The sequence below is a fragment of the Centrocercus urophasianus genome, unplaced genomic scaffold (genome assembly GCF_019232065.1).
Source record: "Centrocercus urophasianus isolate 14NV4802_14NV808 unplaced genomic scaffold, USGS_Curo_1.0 seq_10, whole genome shotgun sequence".
NCBI classification, from domain to species: domain Eukaryota; kingdom Metazoa; phylum Chordata; class Aves; order Galliformes; family Phasianidae; genus Centrocercus; species Centrocercus urophasianus.
This window is the reverse complement of record NW_024884142.1, coordinates 61,768,212-61,787,768: the sequence shown is the minus strand read 5'-3', so window position 1 is coordinate 61,787,768 and position 19,557 is coordinate 61,768,212.

Below are 19,557 nucleotides of genomic sequence, written 5' to 3'. Positions count from 1 at the left end.
GGGTGATACCTGATATGCATAGAAGTGGGAAAATACTTCAGTTAATGAATAAAAGCTTAAGACGACTCAGTGTATGGTAACTGCTGAGTCACAGCCTGAACCACTGATTGAGCACCTGGGGAAAAGACCCAGGCAGCCCTGGGAGCACAGGTGAAGTTAATTCATCTGTGGGACCAGAAGGAGCCAGGCTCCACCCCTCTTAAACCTCATTTAATGGCTGAGTGCCACTTAGGGAAGGATTTCTTTCTGGAGGTCTCTCTGTGGTGAAGCTTTCCTCTGTGATCCTGGGTTCTTCCAATGCAGGTGACCAATCTTTATCCCTTTATTCATAGTACCTTTCTATTGTGCTGATCCTTCCATCATCACAGCTTTGTTGTAACGCCTTTCCTATCGTACTGATCTGTTCAATTGCTATGTTTGGAAAAATGGAAAATGTTTTATGAAGATGTAATGTGTAAAAAAGTAACACAAATACTAGAGTTTCACATGCGTTATGACATTTTGTTTTGGTTCAGGAGCTAAAATAGTTCAGAATTAAGAATCCTTCCTTTAGCTCCCTGTTTGGCTCAAGAGTAAGCAGTGTGTGTTCATGTATGTCCAGAGCAAGGAACTAGAAGCAGATCTGCGGTTCTGAAGAGGAAAGTTAAATCTTGCAATGCACCTCATTTTGTTTGCACCTTAGAAGATATTTTCATGTGAAAGAATCAAGTATGAGTAAGAAAGTGCTGAAAGTAAGCACTGTGCATGCAATTAGTAGGTAGTAGGTAATCCAGAGGCTCTAGTTATTTCATGATTATTTTATCATGGGCTGAAGTTACCTTTTCTGTCTCCCAGTGCTTTTTTATTTTTACTTTTTTAAAAATTCATATAGGGGATGTGACTCTGCATTGAAAATAGTTTAGAACCAAGTTCCCCTTTACTGAACTTGACGTCTTTCCCGAGGGAACTGAGAAATCCTTTCTATTTGGAAGGATGACAGAAACTGAACCTAGTCTTATAGTGAAACATCTCACAGCAATATTCTCCACAGCTTTGGGAAGGTCATGTTGTTAAAAGGGGGATCAGATAGCCCATACTTGAAAACAACTTGGGAGCAGGAAGGTGAAAGCAGATTCACTTGATATCCCTTAAAAATGCTAGTTCTCTCTTGTGAGCCTAAAGAGAAGTGAAGTTGGAGTCCTCTTGGATCAAGGACTGTAAGTGGAGGGGTCAGCTCTGCTGGAGCAGAACGGAAGTCAGTTAAACATGGGTTCTCTTTGTGATATGCACAGGACTCCTGTCAGCCCTATAAAAGCAGAAGTCTGTACCAACAGCATTCTTATAGGCAGCCCGGGTTAGCTGGATGGCCAGGTGTGTAGGGCCAGTTCCCAATTTTAGCTTCAAAAATCAGCTGAAAAAAATCATTTGGTGTAGGAGTTACTTAAATCCTGATGACACACCTGAGGGCTTTATAAGCTCATGAGGGGAAAACGCTAAACCTGGTAGAGAAGGAATGTGAATGTAGATGTGTTAAATAAAGCTGGGGAAAAAATAAGACTTCTGTTGTTTATCTGCTTTTGGAAGATAAATCAGAATGCTCAGTGGTCTCATTTTTGTCTCACTTGGCTAAGTTTTTGGCTGAACAGTGGTCAGGTTCATTTGGTTGCCTGTGTTGGGACCCTTGAAGTTTTCTGGAAGGCTGCTTTAAAGGTTATTTGTAATAGTTACTTGCAGAACAACTGTGTTTATTTTCTAATACAAGTAAGCTTTTAATTGATAGGTGCTCTCGTACTGATCATCTTCAGCAGGCTTTGCCTTTCTTTGCTTAAGAAACTATGCTTTGAAATTTGTGAGGAAATGCAAAAGCTAACTAGTAATACAATAATTCATGAAGCAGAACATAGAAATCATAATGTTGAAGGGGACATCAAACATTAGCAAAAAAAAAAAATAAAATCAATTCTATTATAGACTTAATTTTACTGAGTGTCAAGAAACGAGATGAATACTTTGGAACAAATGTATAAATTCTACTGGAACTTTTCAGTCTCTCCAGATAACAAGATGGCAGATGACAGAAAAAACACAGGAAATCAGTAACTCAGGTTTTCAGACTGTTTTGCTGGCTGGGATTTCTTTCTACTACAGAGTTTTTCTCTCAGTAAATACAATTAGTAACAGAACTAGCATCGTTGTAAGCTGGAACTAAAATTTTACACTCATCTGTAAGGATGGAGATTGGCTTGTGTGGCATGATTGGGTTTTTTGTGCCACTGTCCTAACAAGAGGAAGGACTTTTGAGTTTGGATATGTAACTCTTCTTGTTAGTTTTGCCACTGGGGATACCTGTGTGACCTGTAGTCTTTATTTTAGAAGGAGTCAGCTATATTGTTAAAGGGAAGTGCAAGTAAGAAATGGTTTCATCCCTTGAGCAATGTGGTTCTGACTTGTCTGCTGAGCACTGCTTAGTAGGTCGTCTTTCCTTTCCCTAGAAAACCAAAGTATGAATGATGTGGGGATGATGCTCCGCTGTATCATCTTGTCTGGTCCCCCTTTTGCTGTCACAGTGTGACAGGATAAAGGTCCTGCCTACAGCTTATTGTCCCCAGCATCTTGCTCCTGCTGTCACTTTTGTATTACTGTATTGATCAGGGTGATCGTTCATAAAATTTTGTTGATGACAGATATACACTGGACTACAATCTTAAACTGTTAGTTGTCACCCATAATGTATTTCATTTCTTGAGTAAACTCAAGAATATCTAAAGATGTTCAAAGCTGTACCTCAGTCGTCTCATGCTTTCTCTGGAAAAATAACTGGTTTTCACTAGAAAATGCGATCAAAATATGCAGCATGACACAGTTTAAAAGAAAAAATCTGTCACTTATCTTTTGCATATTTAAACTTCAAAACACTGAAGAAATTTGTTTAAAAATAGCAGTTTTGAGTAGCTGGTTGGTTTCTTTTCCCCTCCCAGAATCAGATGCTTATCACCTGCAGTGTTCATTAAAATTAATAGAAGAGACTGCAGGAGGTTGGGAAAATTCCATCAGGTGCTTTCTTATTTTCCAGCTAAGATCATCACTGAAAACATAGGAATGTGAACTGGTGAAAGGGGCTGAAATCACACTGTGTGCTCTTCTTGGGGGCCGGGGCTCTTGACTTCCTATTTTATTTTTATGCTTTCTGCATTTCTCATTGCTTCTATTTGACTGAAAGGAGGTTGTTTTCTTACAATGATATTTGATATGGTAAAAGCACTGTGATTGCAGTAGCCTGGTGCTGTTTTCTTTGGACAGATGTCAGCATTCTGTCTGTAGATAGATCCCTCTGAGAAACCTGTGCAGCCAAGCCAGTCACAACAGTTCCCATCAGTGCTGCATTTATTCTTCTGTGTGGGCAAGCTCATGATTTGCCACTTGAGAGCAGAGTAGCTTGCATGAGTTGGTAGCAACTCAGGAGCAAACCTTTCCAATGTCCTGCTCCTCGCCTCTGTGGGCTGCTACATCCTGGGTCAAACGCAAGTACGCTCTGCACAAATAGTTTGGCTAGTTTTTTCTCTACTTTGCATCTGCTGAGGAGCTTATGCTTATGTTATACACTGAAAGAGTTTCTTTGTCTGCTTGAATAGGCATGCTGGTGGGGAAATAGGCAGCTGGTGAATTTAGAGTACTCTAATGTCACTTGGCAACATATGTGACACTGCTTGCCTGATGCTTTGCTTTCCCTCATGTTAGCTGAAATTGAATATTCTTTTAGGAGCACCTTAATCTATGAGTACCATTTTATCTTGATGCTGTTTCAGTGCTGTGCATCAATTTTTGCCATCTTTCAGCAGATTCTAAGTGCAAATGTGCCCAGAAGTGAGCTGAGATTCTTGTCCTTGTGCACTTGAAATGCCTGTGTTACACTCACTGGGTAAATCAGCATTTGGATTTCTGTTGCTTGCGTGTAATCTTTTGTTGCTTAAGCATTACTCTTGTGTTATGTTTATGTTGGGGAAGTGTTGCTTGTGCTCTCCAGATACTTTGTTACATGTATATCTAGGCAACCTTACTTTCTCTGCTCTCATGGTATCTCCTAGGCTACTTAATCATCTTTCTATAGTGTAAGCCTTTAGATGTTGATTCCAGGAAGGTGGAGGGGTAGGCGGGAATTGTTTTTTCTTTGCTTCAGGAGTACAACTTCTGAATGCAGCGATGGATACTAATGGTGAGCTGTGTGAGTACAGCCTGCTCTGCCAGTGAAGGTTAATCAATGCAGTGTCTGAGGCATGGACTCAGATATGAACAATCCAAATTGTTTATTACAGGCTCTAACATCCCCTATATAGATTTACAAGTTTTCTCTTAACTTTCCCACATGCCTTTACATGTCAATAAAGCATTCCACAAATGCTCCTTAACTATGCCTGAAGGCACTTATCCAATTGGAGCCATGAGTTGCTTCTAGCCATGCTATCTTCCTCCAATCAGGACCATCATCACATGGCCAATTGTACAGCTTATTTCACTTCGCTTTTCTCTGCTTCTGGAGATGTCCTTGGTTCTCAGCACTGCTTTCTCATGCTGTTTATCTTGCTCCACAGCTGCTGCTCTGAATAGCCTTGTATTCCTGCAAACCAAGATGTGAGTTTACCTTTTGGGCTTGACTCCACGTGCACTGAAGCTGGGTAGATCACACTCTGGCACAGCTGATCTTCCACTACAGTGATGGGATGCAGACTTCTTTCCTTACAATTCAGATGGTGTTTCAGCTTTCTTTGTGTATGGCTTGGCTGATGTAGCAAAGCTGTTCCTGCTACTTCCAATAGAATTCAGCATGTGAAGGCTGGTTCCTAGTGGGGGACTCCAAACCAGTTCATTAACCTCAGAGTGAGGGCAGTGTGACTGTCCTCTTCCCTTTCCATCTCCTTATGATGACTGCTGCAGTTGTTTGAACTGCTGAAATTGCTGAGAAATCATGCTTCAGCCTGGCTTGAGCTGCTAGTGTCAGCTGCCTTACCCCTGCTGAAAGCAGAAGGCCCTTTGCTTAGCCAAATACTGCACATGGCAGCATGTCTGTTGAGGCTCTGTGCTGCTGCCTTTTGGGCTGGTCTTCAAGGAGTTGTGCAATATGTTTGGAGTGAAATTGTCTCCTCTGTGTTTGCAACCTGAAAACATGAAATGGCAGAACTTCTTATAGTCTCTTACAGCAGGAAAATGTTCTCTACGCTTAATTTGTGTTGAATTCAGGCTGAAAGAGCTGAGGCTGTTCATACTGGAGAAGAGAAGTCTTCGGGGAGACCTGATACTGACCTGTCAGTATCCAAATGGAGGCTGTAGGAAAGGAGGCAGATTTTTTTTTTTTCTTTTTTAAAGCAGGATCTGTTATGACAGAACAAGGGGAAATGGTTTCAAACTAAAGGAGGTGAGATTTAGGTTGAATATAAGGAAAGTTTTTTTTTTTTTTTTTATTTTTTTTTTTACAGTGAGGATGATGAGGCACTGGCACAAGTTGCCCAAAGAGGCAGTGGATGCCCTGTCCTCAGAGATGTTCAAGTTCAGGCTGGTTGTTCAGGTGAACAACCTAATGTAGCTATAGGTGTCCCTGTTCATTGCAGGAGAGTTGGACTAGATCACCTTCAAGGGTCTCTTCCAACTCTTAGGATTCTACGAACTTGTTGAACTGATGTCTTTCCCTGTGGGTACAACTTCAGTGGGGTGTATCCCAGAAGCTTGTGCAAGGGCTTGCTGTTTGAGAGATTACTTGACTGAAAGCTTACAAGAGTCAGCATCTTTACCACAGGAGTCCATTAATTTCATATTAAATGCAGGTGGTAGCAGACAACAGTGTCCTGTGGTTGACAGCTCAGCTCTCTGAGGTGACAGTGCAAGAGAAGATGGTGCAGCTGAAAATGGCCTAAGCTGGCCTCATGTCATGACGCTTTATAGCTCCTACATCTCCATTCTGCTTGGAGATGGAGCTTGATTACTACTGTTGCTCCCTCTGCATTGATCTTGCTGTTCAGTCTAGACCTTCTCATTAAGTACAGCTGGGCAAGCCAGAGAACTGCAGAGGTCAGCAATTAAGTAGAGCTGCTCTCTAGCATTCAGCATTTTATATTTCAGGAGACACAGAACACGATTTTATTTTGCAAATGTTCAACTCAGATTTTCAGGCAACAGATGCATGCTTCTTTGTTGCTGAAAGCCCTGTTTTATTTGCCTCCAGTCGTTTTTATGCTTCTCAGGAATGACTGGGCATCTAATTCACAATTAAATAGTAGATTATTTTGTTAGCACTAGGGGCACCCCTTATGTTGGAGTAAGCAACATTTCCCCTGTGCTTGCTTATCTGTATGTAAGCACTGTTTTGTTGTTCTCCCCATATTCTGCTCAAGTGATGGTGAATATCCACCAACATTGAACATGAGGTAGTTAATGCTGAAGCATGAACAGAAGCAGCTTTTGCTGAGGAAATGCAGTCATCTTGTTTTAGTAATGAGCTTAAAGCATTCCAACATCTGTTCTTGGGGAAAAAACAGTAGTGTGGGGGATCTTGTTTGTTTGCCTGCTTTCAGTCAGCATGACTGGATTTTGATGACTCTGGCATAAAAACAAAAAAAGGCACAGGCAGCTGAGACTTAGCTGCACCATGGTGATGCGCAGCTCCTGTGCAGTTATTAAACTGCACTATTTTCACAAACTTCTAGGATTTTGACACTGAACTTCATCTATCTAATACAGACTTAGTTGGATGCGACCAGTGGTGAGTTGCATAGATTATAAGGAAGTGATTGTGTACAGTTTTTTCTTCCATTTACCATTCATAGCATAATGACAAATTGTGGTTAGTTACTGTGAAAAATATGTTTTCCAAAAGTGTGGTCAGGCAGTGGCACCTGGGGAGGTGCCACTCCCAGGCTGCTCAGGGAGGTGGTGGAGTCACTGTTCCTTTAGGTGCTCAAGAAATGTGAAAAAGTGGCACTGAGGGATGAAGTTACTGGAGATGGGTTGGTGGTTGAACTCTATGATTTTAGTGGTGTTTTCCAGTTTTAATAATTCTATGGAACTGAGACTGTGGTCTTTTTTTTTTTTTTTTTTTAACTCTCGTGCCACAGTGAACTAGAAAGGCTATGATGTATGCATTCATGGTGGGCACTGGGCAGTGCTAGCTTACTGCAGTGACTTTGATATGCTTGGACATCTGCACTTGCTGTTGCAGTTCTTCTTGTCTGCACTGTGGGGTGGCTGCAGTGCAACCTTTGTTGATGTTTCTCCCTCAGTCCTCTGTTCCTCCAGTTCTTACTAAGTGTTATTATCAGCTGATGTATTCCAAAGTGTTGGTCAAGTGTTGCACTCAAATCTGCGCCTGTGTACACAACACATAGGTATAAATACTGTGTAGAATAAGTGAGCTAGAATTTGATTTCTTGATTGAAATCATTGTGTACTTGTTGCAAGGTGAAGGTTTTCCTACCTCAAGTGTTCCTTCTTTTAGGCTGCAGTATACAGCAGGAATCGCTGGAAAGGACCAGAGAAAGTCTTTGTGCCTCAGAAAAATGAACCTGAAGTGATCGCAGAAGTTGCTGATGTGATATTTAATTCCTTTCTAAGTCCTAGGCATCCTCTGTGAGAATTGAAGAGCACAGTTCATTGTATGGTCTGGTTGTTTTAGAGGTTACTGTAATGATCAACCTTTGTTGTCTTGTAGAAAATGTGGGCTTTCTAGTAGAATTCCTAGAACTTAGGCTGCCTAAAATAGCGTGAGATGGGCGGTGCATTCAAATGGCTGTGGGGTCTCCAGTGAAGCATCTGAAAGTGACTTTTCTTTGTCCCTGGCTGTCTGTCTTTTTGCTGGTTAAATCCTCCTGATACAAGAAGATTAACACTTCAGAGAACCAACCTTTACTGGGTGCTGGTGCTTTATTAGTCCATCCTCTAAGAAACTGATCCCTGTAGCTCTTGTGCACCTGACAGGCACTGCTGCGGGTGCTGGGGTTGAGCAGACTGGGAAGTGTCCATCATGATGCAGTGGGCTGCTTGCAGTGAAGGAGGCTTCAGTAAGTCACTGACCTGGTGTAGAAGTTGAACGGAGTGTCAGAAGCTGACTGCTAGTCTCAGTGTTGCCTGCCTTATAACTAATGGCAGTTATGCCCAGGCAGCAGGAAAACGTATTTAAATGCAGGTAGGGACCTTGGGAATGCCCTTGAATAAGGGAAGATTTCCATTGTCTTCTGATACCTCATCAGTATGTGTTTCAGCCATTTTCTGTATTCACATGGCCCTTTTAGCCAGGCTAGCAAACTCAAGTTGTGAGTAAAAATGAGTGGGGTTACATGAGCTTGGAAACGTGTTAAGTTACTTATGTGAAGTATGTTGGTTGATATTAAAGTAATGCTTCCAGATTAGTTCCGTGGAGAGTACAACAGAGCAAATTCTCAGCTACGTATCACTATTTGTCTCCCCCATTATCTATGCATTTTCATCAGCGAAGAGTCTGCATGCTATGCTTGTGTAAGAAAATAAAAATAATATTTAAAAAATCCTGCATGAGTGAAGGTGATCTACCGTTTCAGGAAGGCTCAAGATCTGCTGCTGTACCAGCAACATCCACCTTCAGCATTATGAGCCAACATAATGAAATAGAAGGCATTACTTTCAGAGCAGCCCTCATATTATTTCTCTGCTTCTGTTTTGTGTATCAAATGGGAAACAGTGCTTTCTATTATTGCAAAGTGCTGGAGGTGTGAAGTATGTGTCCAGTGTGTTGATATAGTTTATAGATAATGGTTTTTAGAAATAATCTTCTGCATCTGTGTCCCTTCTGCTAGTGTGAAAATCATTATAACACCATGGGGTATGCAGCTGGCAGCAGTCATGAGCCAGTACTCAAGAGATGGATAAGAACAGAGTAAAAGCCACCATCTAAGTAGTCCAGCATTGTTACACAGGAGAGCAAATGCTTTCATATTCTTTAAATAAGTTAAATCAATCTTTGTGTGATTCTTGACCTACTTATCATATTTTCAATTATTACTTCTGCTGCTAAACTGTGACTGTGGTTAACTAATTTTCCCTTGGAGAGAAAAATACTTTAAAAACCCATAACTCTTGCTTGTTGTGACTTCTTGCTCTGATCAGATTTGGGTGTCCTTAGAGACAAACTGTACTTCTACTTGCTTGTATGTCTTCTGCCTCCATGATGTTCCACATATGCCATCCACCTACTGATCCCATCCATTGTGCAATATTTCTGAAAGGCAAAAATTCCCAATTCTGTGAAACTCATTCTCTTTTGCATCCAATATCTCTGTAAGTGGATCACAGGGACCTGAGAGGGAAGCATGGATTTTAATTTGCTGTTCTATTCATAGAAAATAACATCAGTCTTGGCTGTCAGTTAAATGCCACTCATCATTCTGCAGTGACATGATTACTTTTAGCATGCCATGATTAACCTTTGTTTCAAATTCTTGACTACATCAAACATTGGCAAGCTTCATTTACCAAATACTCAGGAATTTTAAGCTTGGGGGTGTGTCAAGGTGCTTTTCCCTGTGGATGAATGTTCTAGCATAATGCTCTCTGCATCTAGAAGAAAAATGGTAACCTCACCTGTGAAGGTGCAAAGCTTCTTGTCAAAAACATTCCATAGACTTCAGTGGGATTACTGTGGTGACAAAATGCAGCTGAACGGAAGTGAGACGCATTGTTTTACTTTTCTATACAAGAGGTTGAAAGACTCTATTTTTCTTTTTAGGCCAGATGATTGAGGTCCAATTTATCTTGGAGTACAGAAAGAGTTCAGTAGCTATTCTGGTGTACATGTGTTGCACTTGAAGAATAAGTGTTTGCAAAAGGTGTAACAGGACCTTATTCAGTTTTCTTTGTTTCTACCTCACACAAATGAACATTGAGTATTTTCATTAAAAATCATTATAGCCAAATTTAGTCCTAAGTTAAACATTAAAACATTAAACTGCATGTCTCAAGAGTTGCATCAATCTTCTGTAAAAGAGGTGAACGTATTAGATCTGCCTGCATCTGATGAAGAACCTGGATGCAGATGCAACAATGGCTATCCTGTTCCCTTCATTTCCCTCACCCAGAACTATCTAGGCACGTCTGAGTTCCTTGCTGCTGCAGGTGTTGTGCTGTTGCCCTCTGCTTGTGTCCATGCTCTGTGTCCCCAAACCAGCAGGCTTTGTGTTCTGTGTGGATTGCACTTAATCAAGGCTCATATTCCACTACAGAATTAGAGAGCTGAGCTCTTGCAGCAGTGACTGAATGCACATCTCTGTTTGTGGTCCCAGCTGATGTACCTTCTGTTGTCAGAGAGATGTTGTCTCTCCTATAGATCTGTGTGGTGCTGCAGTTCTCAGGGCAGCTTCTTGTTGCTGAGCAGAGCTGGGGGAATGGGGGTCAGAGCCCAGAGTGGGATGTTGCTGCTTTGTTTTTTTTTTTTTTTTTGTGTGTGGTATTTGTTGTTGTTTTTTAATGTTTGCTCTGAATTAGTTAATCACTGTCGCTGTGGAGGTAATATGTGACTTTTTGAGCATGGAGCAGAAGAAAAATGCACTTTGCACAATGTCTATTTGTTCTGAGATGGTTGAGTAGCGACTTGTTTACCGGTTACTGCCTGGATGCTTACCTGTGTGACCTGATGTAGGGAACTTGCTTTGGCAGTGGGGTTGGACTTGATGATCTCTGGAGGTCCCTTCCAACCCCTACAATTCTGTGATTTGGTAATGCTTTTGGGAATATGATGATAAAGTTGTCAGAAGGTGATGCACCTATGTTAGCCTCAATTTGACTGGAATCCAAATCATACCCGCTTAAGCCTCGGTCCCTGCGGCTGGCAAGCTCGTGGTTTCTGCTGTAGTGCGGTTGAGACGAGCTGCCAGATCTGGGGGAGGGAACAGGCTTCACCTTCCTAGGCAGCGTATTGAGGGAGTAAAGCGTTTATTTTAATGATGGCTTGCTTTTTTTTTTTTTTTTTTTTTTTTTTCCAGACCGGAACACCACCCAGATCGGTGAACTCCGGCTCTACTGTTAGTAGTGCTCTCTAATCGCTACATCCCCGCGCTCTGAATCACCGCCAAGACTATATCGCTCCTTAATTCCCTCTTTCCTCTCCTGCCCCGCGGTCTCACCCGGCGTAAGGCACAGCGGGACGGCGCAGCCCCGGCGGTACCGTTGCTATAGCAGCGGCGCAGCGCAGCCTCGGGCGCAACTTTGGCCGCGGTGCGGGAGCCGCTCGGGTGGGGAGCGGAGCTGCGTCGCCCCTCTCGCAGCTCTGGGCTGGGCGGTGCGGAGCCATCTTGCCGAGGGGCGGAGGGTCCCGCGCTGGGTCCCGCTCCGGTGCCTCCACTCTGCTCTCGGCGGCCGCCGCTTTCTGAGTTGTATTTCGTTTCTCCTCTCTTCCTGCGAGGCATCTCCCGGCAGCATGCCGATAGCCCACCTGCTGGAGCTATGGAAAGGGATCGAAGTGGAGCCCATGGAGACGGAGGTGAGCAGCCCGCGGGCTCCGCACCTGTTGCCCCACGGCCGGAGGCGACGGCGGAGGGAAGCGCCCCGAGGTGCTGGGACAGAGTGCCGGGCACAGCACCGCGTCGGGGAGGGCGGCAGCTCGGCCGGTGCCGTAGGGCTGGGACAGCCGCCTGCTGCTGTGCCCTACGTACCGTCAGCTGGGATTGCAGCGGCTTCTTCACTTGAGTTTTGAGACCTATGTCAAGGAAGGGCATCATCTTCGAGTGTTGTAGTGGGCACCGTGGATTCGGGATGGGTATTTCTGGGGCTGCCGAGTAGTGTGAGGAAAAACGGTGTGTTCTCAGTTGGCTGTTTCACCAGGTGATGTAAATAGAGGAGTAGCATTTGTGAGTGCTGTGTTTGCTATGCAGTGCTAAGTTTCATTTATGCTTAAAGGCTTCCTGGCTTTTGCGACTGTAGTTCTGAGATAGATTTTGGCAGGGATGTGGAGGGCAGCGTTGCTCAAACAGACGCTGTGAGAATGCTGAATGCCTCAGCAGAGGAGCCCAAGAACTCTGAGAAAGGTTTTCTATGAAGCGTGGGCTTAAGTACCTGAGAAGCACAGCAGGAGTGATGCACTGTGTGTTGTTATCCTGGTGCCGTTCATGCTGGAGGTTTGAGGTTCATAACTAGTTTAGAGTCGGAGAGGTTTGTGTTCAGTACTGAGTGCCGCCTCCTGCTCCAGGCTGTGTAAGAAACCCTGTGTGCTAATGCAAGCTGGGTCTGAGTGTCTGCACATTGCTTCTGATTTCAGGTAGTCAGATAGCACCTTGCTCAGTCACCTTCCCAATGAGGAGACTTCCATCCTATAGGGATTTAAGATTATAGATCACTGAACAGTTTTTCTACTGGACTTCATAGAAATGATGCTATTCTTACTCAAACCAAATCTACCTTTCCACTTACTGCGATATTTGCCTCTGTTAAGTGCGCGTGCCCAGTGTCTTTCTGCCCCAGGCAGGAGACACTCAGCCATTGCACAGATGTCCTTTTGTGCATCAACCCCTGCGGGGAAAAACAACCTCTGACCACAGGTGAAGCTCTCAGCTTTGTACGAAAGCCCAGTTACCACTGCCTGAGATGTCAGCATCCTTATTTTCTCCCCTTATTGCTGGAGAAGGTTTTAGGCCCTTCCAGTCAAAGCAACAAAGCTGTGTGGGTCTCCTTACCAATGGAGTTGACCCTTTATGCATATAGTTAATCACACGGATGGTTTTAGTTTTTGTTTGCTTGTTTTTTAATCATTTCTTGCTCTTAGGAGTACCATAGCTATAAACTATGTGAGATAATCGTTCTTGATAAGATTTCACTTATGAAAAGGTCAGAAAGTTATGGACAGTGCTCTACTGTTTACGTAAGAATAACAGACAAAGCATCACTTAATTTCCTTGATTTATTGTTTTCTTTTAAACCCATTAAATAGACAGAAGATCTTACAGCCCTTTAGGTTTTGCTGTGGGAAGAATTTCTGCAGTACCATTTGCTCAAATCTAGTTAAGGTACACAAAATTAATTTGGTATTCTGCGGGCTCTTGTCCATGAAAAGCATTCATAGTTTCCATCAGTGATGCCATTGGCTCCATAATGGGTTGTTGCAGCCTGAACGCTTGTGTCTGAGCTGCGTCTTGGGAGCTGTCATAGGCTCTGAAGCTGTGTGGGATAATGTGTTTTTGTGGCTGTCTGCAAGTTGTTCTTTTCTTGTGTAAGCCTTTCTCAGTTAGTCGACAAGGAGGGAGACGGCTCCTCTTGTTTAGGCAGTAGGGTGTGCTTCTCCTCCTCTCCCTCAATGCCAAAAAGCCTTTTAAAATAGATGTGTTTAAGAGTGCTTGTGCATGACTCAGGTGAATGACTTGCAGATATTAATGATAGCATTTATAGTAGATCGATCGCATCATAAGGAAGAGTGCATTGAGGACATATTATGTTTTATTATTTTGCAAGGGAAGAAAGGGATAAAATCCTGCTGCCTTCATCTGTTGGCTTAGGAGGTCATTAACTTCCTGATAAGAGAGCAATAACATGGGGATATTTACTGGCTCTGAATTTTCTTTGCGCTTAGGCAGACTTATTGATGGATGGAGAGTAAGTTACAGCTTTGAGACTGTGTTTTTTCAGAGGACGGGATGCTTGCTTAAGCTTTCAGCTTGCTTCTGTCAGCTTAGACTAGAGCTGAGCACTCACTAAAATGTTAATATTGATGTGGAAGTTGTGTTTAGAAAACATAGCATTAAGTATACATATGTTCTCTCTTCTTAGCAAGAGTTACTGTTCTGGGCTTCAAATGTACCTTATTCATGAATAATCTTCTTTCATTCTTTTATCACTTCTCTGACAAACCCAGTTTCAACTGTTCATTGGCCATCTTAGTGCCAGTGTGCTCCTGCTTTCTTCTGTGTTCTCAAAGTAGTATACAAATTTTTACACATGTTGTGAATAAGTCACATAAATACTCAGCAAATAGTATGTGGCTTTATCATAGCTTATGAGGGCTGCTCTGAAAGCGATGGCTCCTATTTCATTATGCTGATCTATGACATCAGAGGTGGATGTTGGTGGTACAGAATCAGAGGCTAAACCAATATCCCATTACTTTTCGTTGCTGTGTGACAGATGGCGGCAGAGGTGCAGTCTGACAAAATGGTGTCTGACATGGAAGTACAGATGAAGCAGAAGTGCATCACTGAATTCTTCCATGCGGAGGAAATAGCACCCAATGACACTCATCAACATTTGCTGAACACTTATGGAGACCAAACATTGCATATCAGCACAGTGAAGTGGTGGGTGCTGCATTTCAGTTCTGGGTGGCAGTGGGTCACCTCTGCTGGTACAGACTTCAGACAAATGTGGTATGCAGGCTCCTGTTCATTGTTGGCAAAAATGCATTGCTGATAGTGACTGTGTTGGAAAAACAGTGCTTTGTCCCTGAGAATTTGCTCTTTTAGATAGGTGTTATTGTGCTCTTTGTATCTATAGTAGTTTCCTTGGAAAGAAAATAGGAGACACTACTCTTGGAGCACTACACATCTATGAGAGGAAGATTATGTTCTTGGATTCAAAGCTTATATTACCTACATTAAATGTGAATAGTTGAATGTACCTGTAGTGGTGGAGCTGTATCTTTCCGAAGAATGTGTATTCACATGAAAATTTTCCTTTCTGTTCCCTAGCCTGTGGTGGAAGAAGCTACCCTGGATGAAGAACCTGTAAAAGAGGCAAGTCTATGTATCTGTGTTTCACACATTAGTGAATGATTATATTATAACCTTTTGCCTTTATAGAAATGGAATGTCTGAGGAGCTTTCTCTCCATATGTTTCTAGCATTGAAGATGCAAGTACAATGTGGTGGGTTTTTTTTGTTTTTAAAGAAAAAAGAAGTTGGCCAACTGGAAGGAAAATGATTTTTAGATGTTGTTCTGCTGTCTTTCCCAGAAAGAATACTTCTCCAGGCCAGTGCCTTTTCTAAGGGGGGTATTTTATAATGGCCTCAGGAAGAGTAACTGCCATCATAACGCTGCTTCTGTGTCATGAGTTGTGCCTGACTGATTGCTTTACATGTTATTCAACTTTGATTCCTGTATGTCCACTGGAATTGCTCTTCATCAAGAGCATGGCTAATCTAATCATTTCATGCAGGTTTTATTTATTTGCATTATTGTGGCATTGTACTATTTTCCTAAAAACTGTAGAAAAATACTGTCCTTGCCTCAGAGCTCAAATGCCAAATAGATGCAATGGAATGTGATAGAGAGCTGCAAAGCAGTTGAGAACAAAATTAAGCATTGACTCTTGTGATCAGCCAAGGGCAAAACTTGACTACATAACAGGTTGCTGCTGACCAAAGGTGTCAGCAGATGGTGATGCTGCTGGTCTGAGACAGTAAGCAAAGGATGTGTCGAAGATGGCTCTGTATTTCTTTCTTTCAAAAAGTGGCTGAAAATCTTAGGGCTGAAGGGAGGTTGCAAAGATGTTTGTCTAAATTGCCTCCTTTGAACACATGAAGCTTCCCCACTCCTGGTAAGCTCCTTTTACTCATAAGAGTTCTATGCTTTAGCTGAGATATTTGGGTTTTGGTGAAGGGTAAGGTGGTTGTTGCTTTTTGCTACGCTGAAGGAGTACCTTAAACTCCTAATGATAGAAAGGGGGGATGGAGTCTTGTTTTTTGAGTCCTTTGGAATAGGTGCAACTTCATCTTGTGAACTTCTTCCCCTTTCAATTTTTAAAGATGGCAACAAATTATTCTCCAAAAAGCCTAGGGCTGAAATCAAGCGCAGGTAACAGCCCTCATCATGATATCTTCTGAGAATAATGCTGAAAATTAAGATCATGGTTAGCGGGCTCTTGAGTTTCAAGAGGATATTTCCACTTCTTTCCCTAAATAAATGTAAATGAATTTAAACCTACTTCATTTTTATTAAGGGTGTACCTTAGGATTCTTAAGTTTTAACTTAAACAGATAAAAGTTGTGAGTAATGATTACTTAGACATCCCAGCCCTATGTTCTCTTGTTTTCTTACATGTTCTCTGCTCTAAGTACAATTTGCTTTTTGGTATCTGTATGGTAATTGTGTTTAGCTCCTGTGTATCTACTCCTGCTGTATTTCTAATGGGAGTGATGCAGTTGTGCCTGACAGAAACTTGTTGTAATTATGTATTAGAAAACACACACAGTGGGGACTAACAAATACTTGACAGTGAAATATCTGTCAAATGTCAAAGTTCCTTCGCTATTCAATTAAGTTTTCTCAGTGCTCTACAGTGAGTATCATTAAGGAAAATGGTTGGATTTCTTTGTCCTTACTCTGCTGCTGTCATGTTATTTCAGACGTTGTCTGGCTGAGGCTATAAGCCTGATATTTCGGTGAAGCATACACCTTACTGCAGGGGTCTTAAAGGGAGCTGTCTGCTGTTGAGGTGAATTTTCTTACTGATTGCTCTTTGTGCCCAATTCCGAAGTCAGTTTTTCCACTAAACATTGAAGCATGACTTAGGGGGTGAACTGAAATCGGGATATGCAATGGATAACACTCGCTCAGGGGATGCTCTTGTTAGAAACTTGCTCTGGGCTGCATTGACTTCATGCTGTTTCTCTTATCAAGTGTGTAGTACAGACAAATGAGACAGTGGCAAATACATTACGGAAACTTCACTTCTTGTTTTTCAGTTGGCTGATCTTGATGATGGACAGGCTTTTTTTAAACGTCTTGGAGTGTGTAACTGATTAATTTGTCTGTTGCCTATAGCATGTGTTTCCAAGGCACATCTTGGTCCTCCAAGCAATGTGTCAGCACTCAGGAGTGGGCCACTGGCCCAGCCACAAAGGCAAGAACATTGGTTGATGGGGACTTTCTTGAGACAAATTCTTATTCAAGTCCTTGCTTATACTTGTTGGATCCTGTTTTTCTGTAAAATGATTTTTTGACAAGGTTGTCTTTATTATTTTTAATAGGGAATAATAAGCTTGACCATGAGTTATTACAAGCACAAATACATTCTTAAATAAGAGTGCTGTGCTTTGTGGTTTGGTCTAGATTCAAGTAAAGAATTTATATCGGATATAAATTCTTCCCTGAAGCTGCAGTTGGCAGCAATATCTATTGTTGCATCCTTCTTAAAATAAATAAATAAATGAGCATATGCAAGTTTCAAAGCACTGTGATACTGCATTTGGAAGCTAGATTTCAGCTTTCCTTTGCTTTGAGTTGTTTCACTCTTCCAAAGGGGTTTGCAACTCTTCAATTAGACTTGTAGGGAGGGGCTTTGGAAAAGTTGAGAGTTGCAGCACAAGTTGTGGCAGTCAACCAGAAACAGAACTAGGTGAATTCTATGGATTTTTCTCTATGAAAACTGCATGGTGAAAGTGAGAATGGTAAGACCTGGCCTTATTGTCTGCTTCTGGACTGAGATTTCAAAAGATGCATGTAATTTTCTGCTTGTATCATGCGCTCATACAGGAACAATAAAATCATAGAGACCAATTAAAAGAACCTGGCTGCTTCTTTCTGTCAGGCATTTATATACCTTGGTGAGATCTATCCCCTGAAGCATTATCATCTTCAGATAAAGCAATTTCAGCTTTCTTAAGTTAATTGGAGGTGTTTTGATATGCATAGTATTGACTGCTCAACTGATTATGAAGATTAAATGCCTTTTTTTAATGCAGACCACAGTATATTTTTCACAGGGTGAATAAATAAAATAACATACCCTCTGAAGCATAACTCTTTTGTGTTGGCTAGAGTCTATCCTGAGCTTTGTTGAAGTAGGACTCTGCTGACATGGATCTTGCATCTGTTCTTGGTACTCCAAAAAGTACCTGTGCAGTGGAATGGTGCAGCTTGCACAGCTCAGGGAAATGGTGTGTACTGTTATATTTCTCCTCCCTCCCATTTTTTCCATTTATCTTTATTCCTTAAGTAGACACCAACACAGCCTAGTCTGATGCTGTTATTCAGTATGTAGCAATGGGCAATCCAACACTTTGGACCATAGCAGTTAATGCTGAGTAAATGTCATGCTGAGTATGGGGGGAAAAGGTCCTTGTAAAATATACACAAGTTGTAAAGCACTTAACAGAATCAGGATGCTTGGTTTTTTTTTTTGTTTTTTTTTTTTGGACAAGTGTTATTACTCTAATAAAAAAGTTCATATATGGGAAAACTATTCCCTCAAGCAAATGAACTTGTTCTATAATGGCAGTTGGTGCCTGAGAGACTGCTACCTATGAACTAATGGTGTCAATGGGAGAAATTAGTCACTTGGCAGCCACCGGAGGTGAGGATAAATTCTATCTATGATGACTGTGGTGCTTCCAGAGGGCTGTGGTTTTGGAGTTGACTTGACTCTTATATTAAGTGGAGGAGGAGGGGGGAGAAATGCACAAATTTTACACTCAGATAATTGCAGCTCTAAGATAAGAAATTCTATTTTCTTTTGTTATAATAAACTGAAAAGTCTTTATTTTTTTTAAACTCCCAGCTTGTGTATTATTTTAACTCAAAGCTTGGAAGTAGATACTTTCCCCAAAGTAAAATTGAAGTGGCAAAAATGAAGTAAAACAAATGCTGCTCTGGAAGGAAAAAAAGCTTTCCACTGGCTACTTTATTTCAAAGGTATGATGGGGAGGTCAAAAGGTAGCCCCACCAGCTGTGCTGTAAGTACCAAATGGATGTTGTTAGACATAAGGTAATTATCCTGTTAGCATTGTAGGTAATAAGAATTAAACTTCTGTTTCTGGGTATACATATGATTTAGGCTGCAATGTATTTTATTCAAGAAGCTGCCTGGTTTCCTGTTGACTGGAAATGGAGCCACGGGTAGTTAGGTTCTGTACAGTATTTCTTTCATAACTAAATTGTAGGCTCTTCTCAGTGGTGTGTAGCAGTAGGGCAAGGAGTAATGGGCAGGGAATTTGAACAAAGGAAGTTGCGTACAAACATGCAGAACTTCTTTACTGTAATGTTGATGGAGCACTGGATCAGGTTGCCGAGAGAGGTGGTTGAGTCTCCTTCTATGCAGGTATTTAAGACCCAGATGCCTACCTGTGTTGCCAGTTTTAGAGAACCTGCTTTAATAGGGGGGTTGGACTTCAATGATCTTTTGAGATCCCTTCCAACCCCTGTGATTCTGTGTGATCAGATGACCTCTTGCTGGTTGTAAAGCCTTAGGTATTAACTTCATGTAAGTACTTCTACTCTGGATGTGCAGAAGGAACTTAGTAAATTACGGATTTCACCCACTGTTTAGATCTGTCTTGGATTGCCTGATCACTATTCTCATCTGTCTTGTAGCTTCTTTCTTCATCTTTAATTGCTGTTTTTGTGAAGTCAGTAATTAGACTGATTACTGTGTTCTTTCAGTTCTGTCTTGGATTCTTCTTTCTGTTATCAAACTGAAAAGGACAAAAGGGCAGGGGGGGGGGCAGGAGAAGGGGAATGTTCTGTGAACTAATGAGCAATTGCATGTATGATGGATGACTGAAGTACTCTCTTATCCTTTTGTTGATGTCTTTCATTTGTGGTGCCTTTAGTGTTTAAAATGTGGTGTTAAAGTTTGTTTATTAA